At 35.2% G+C, this 4,019-nt stretch overlaps 1 pseudogene; it reads left to right on the forward strand.

Annotated features, from left to right (window-relative positions):
* Positions 1-509: 509 nt before the first annotated feature.
* LOC109558394 (GTP-binding nuclear protein Ran-like) lies at positions 510-893 on the forward strand (annotated as a pseudogene).
* The last annotated feature ends 3,126 nt before the right edge of the window (positions 894-4,019 follow it).

The raw sequence follows: 4,019 nt of genomic DNA on the forward strand, positions 1-4,019 counted from the left end.
CGTAACATCTCCTGCCCTGTCTGCCAATAATTATTTGGTTCCTATGCCAATAATTATACATTTTATATATTTTTAGCTTTAATTATATTTACTTTTTTTCTTTGTTCATCATTCCTCTTGAATCTTTGGGATATGTGGGATTATTTCCCTCCCCCAAATTTCTTTATTGAATTTCTGTAGAATACCAAACAGATGATATTAAACATACAGGAAAGAGAGATGGGTATGGAAGTAACATCACAAAGGCTGCCCAAGGAGAACCCCAAGTTCAGCTCAAGCTTGTATTGATTGATGATGGTGGTACTGGAATAACTACATTCATGAAGCAGCATCAGACTGGTGAATTTGAAAAAATGTATGCAATAGCTACCTTGGGTACTGAAGTTCATCTCCTTGTGTTCCATTCCATCAGAGGACCTATTAACTTCAATATATGGGTTACAACTGGTCAGGTAAAATTTGGTGAACTAAGAGATGGCTATTATATCCAAGCTCAGTATTCCATTATAATGTTTGATGTAACATTGAGAGTTACCTGCAAGAATGTGCCTAATTGGCATAGTGATGTGATAAGACTATGTGCAAACATCCTCATTGTGTTGTATGGAAGCAAAGTGGATATTAAGGATGGAAAGATAAAAGCAAAGTCAACTGTCTTCCACTGAAAGAAGAATTTTCAGTACTATGACATTTCTGTCAAAAGTAACTACAACTTTGAAAAACCCTTCCTCGGGCTTGCTAGAAAACTGATCAGAGACACTAATTTGAAGTTCATATCCATGCATGCTCTTGCCCCACCAAAGATGGTCATGGCCCCAGTCTTGGCAGCACATGAGCATGAGCTGGAGGTTGCTCAGAAAACAGCTCTCCCAAATGAAGATGATGACTTGTGAGAAAGTGAAGCTGGAGCCTGGAGTCAGAAGTTTAGTTTTATGGGCAGTCCAGCATTTGCCACATTATTGTATAGCTAAATAGAACATGCGCTTAATCTTTGGGATGCTAAAGGAGATGAAAGGGCTTCAGAGTGAATGTGACAGCTAAAATACCTTCATTTTTTAGAACTGCTTATTGAGCTACTTTGGAAGAGTTGTTTCCTCCTTACTACAGTCACATCACAGTATTCAGTGGTGGAGTCTTGTTTGTTACTGTTATTCCCATTCCTTTTCATTTAGAATCAAAATAAAGTTGTGTTTCAAATATCTTTAAAAAACAGAGGAAATAAAATTCAGCACACCTGCAAAGGTATAACCGATTAGATTGACAGCTGCCCCAAGAGCAATACTAGTTATGAAAAAATATTGAAATGACATTTTCAAAATGTTGAGAAGAAATAATTAGCAAATTTAAAATTCTCTAACTCAGTGAAACACTCTTTTAAAAGGAAGGAAAAATAGAAAAACATTTTAAGCAAATAAAAACTGAAAATATTTACTATCATCATAACTGAAATTTGCTCAGTCATGTCTGACTCTTTGTGACCCTACGGACTGCCAGGCTCTTCTGTCCATGGAATTCTCCAGGCAAAAATACTGGAGTGGGTAGCTTTTCCCTTCTCCAAGGGATCTTCCCAACCCAAGGATCAAGCTCAGGTCTCTTTCATTGCAGCAGGCAGATTCTTTACCAACTGAGCCACCAGGAAAGACCACTATCAACATAAGCAATATTTTAAAAGATGAAAAACATAATTTTCATGAATTATTGACAGTCACACATTATAAGATTCAGGAAGCTGAAAGGTTATAAGCAAAATAAGTAAAAGTCAATCCATAACTTTCTCGTTCTCTTTAATCATTCTGGGCCTTAGAATGAAACATAAAAGGTCTTTTCACCATGTTCTTTATATATTTTTAAGATCTCTTTAACTTTATTTCATCTTTCGTCTTTCTGTGCTACATTTGTGTTCTTTTTTAGATTTAATTTCCAGGTCCATCATTTTTTCTTCAGCTAGGCATAATTTACTATTTGATTTATTTATTGAGTTTTCAAGTTAAATTATTTCTAGAGCTTCTATTTGGCTCATTTTCAAATCTGATTAGCCAGTTTCTGGCTTTTTCCCTGATCTCTTATTTTCATTTCCATTTACTATTTCTTAAAGTATACCCTAGTTGTTCAAGTATGAAGGTAGTTATTTTCTCTTCTATTTCTCATAATTTCTGTACTGCAATCCTTACATATCTGATTTTATAAATTGTTGATTTGGAGTTTTATGGGCCATACAGGTAGATCTCGGGCTTACAATTAGGGCATTTCAGGGTAGGTGTATTTTTTTCTCTTCTATCTAAATCCAGAAGCAAAACTTGATCATATGGTCACACTCTCATGTGTGGTAGAGTTTTCCCATTTACTCTGTGAGGGTATCACTCTTTGTAGATCTGGGTTCAATGCGAGTTTTCTTCTATGTGATATCTTGCTATACATACTCCTATTTTAGACTTTGTCTCTTGTTCCTGATGCACATGACTTATTATTAATAAAACCCAAATTCGATCCACATTGATAAGCAGATCAGCTCACTCAGTCTTGTCTGACTCTTTGCAACCCCATTAACTACAGCACACCAGGCTTCCCTGTTCATCACTAACTCCCAGCACTTGCTCAAACTCATGTCCATCGAGTCGGTGATGCCATCCAACCATCTCATCCTCTGTCGTCCCCTTCTCCTCCTGCCTTCAATCTTTCCCAGCATCAGGGTCTTTTGGAATAAGTCAGTTCTTCTCATCAGGTAGCCAAAATATTGGAACTTCAGCTTCAGCATCAGTTAAGCAGATAGTCCCAGGTCAAATGCTATCTCCAATTATTTTTTACTGCTGTAGATTTATACTTCTTTGTTGTTTCTGAACTTAACTCAGTCGTGCATTTAAATTTTTTTATTTTATATATATTTTATTTTATTCCTCTATTTTTAGAGGAATTTTATATTCACAAATAAATTAAGGTACAGAGTTTTCTCATATACTCCCTGCCTCCATATATGAATGGTCTCCCCAACCAGAGTGTTGCATTTATTACAGCTGATGAACTTATACATCATAATCTCCTAAGGGCCATGATTTACATTAGGGCTCACTCTTGGTGGTATGTATAAAGTAAAATATATAATGCATAACATATAAAAAGGGTGGAGACATATATCCACCATTACCGTGTTATACAGGGTATCTTCATTGCCCTAAATATTCTCTGTGTTCCTTCTTCTCCATCTTTCATTCCCGCACCACACATACACTTAATCCCTGGCAATCACTGATCTTTCTATCATCTCCATACTTCTGCCATCTCCAGAATGTCATATAGTTGGAATCATAGAGTATGCAGCCTTTTCAAATTGAATTCTTTTCTTTAGTTATATGCATTTAAATTTCCTACTTGTCTTTTCATGGCTCACTTCTTTGTGCACTGAATAATATTCCATCATCTGGCTATACCATAGTTAATTATGCATATACCTACTGAAAAACATCTTGGTTGTTTTCAAGTTTGGCAATTATAAATAAAGCTGCTATAAACATCTGTGTACAAATATTTGTGTGCATATAAGTTTTTAATTCCTTTAGTTAAATAACCAGGAACAAAACTGCTGGATTGCAAGGCTAGAGTATATTTAATTTTGTAACAAAACATCAAGCTGTCTTCCAAAGTGTCTGTTCCATTTTGCATTCCTATCAGCAATGTACAAAAATTCCTGCTGCTCCACATTCTCATTAGCATTTGGTGTTGCCAGTGTTCTGCATTTTGGCATTCTAAGAAGTATGTAGTGGTATCTTACTGTTGTTTTAATTTGTATTTTTCTGATAACATTGATGTGAAGCATCTTTTCATATGTTTATTTTCCACCTGTATATTTTCTTTGGTGATGTGTCTGCTAAAGATCTTGGCTTATTTTTTAATTTTTTTTCTCATTGTTCAGTTTTAAGTGTTTTTTGTATATTTTGGATAACTGTTTTTTTAATCAGATGTGTCTTTTGTACATAGTTTCTCCTGGTCTGTGGCTTATCTTTTTATAGTGTCTTTTGTAGAGC

Source organism: Bos indicus, chromosome 5 (genome assembly GCF_029378745.1).
Source record: "Bos indicus isolate NIAB-ARS_2022 breed Sahiwal x Tharparkar chromosome 5, NIAB-ARS_B.indTharparkar_mat_pri_1.0, whole genome shotgun sequence".
NCBI classification, from domain to species: domain Eukaryota; kingdom Metazoa; phylum Chordata; class Mammalia; order Artiodactyla; family Bovidae; genus Bos; species Bos indicus.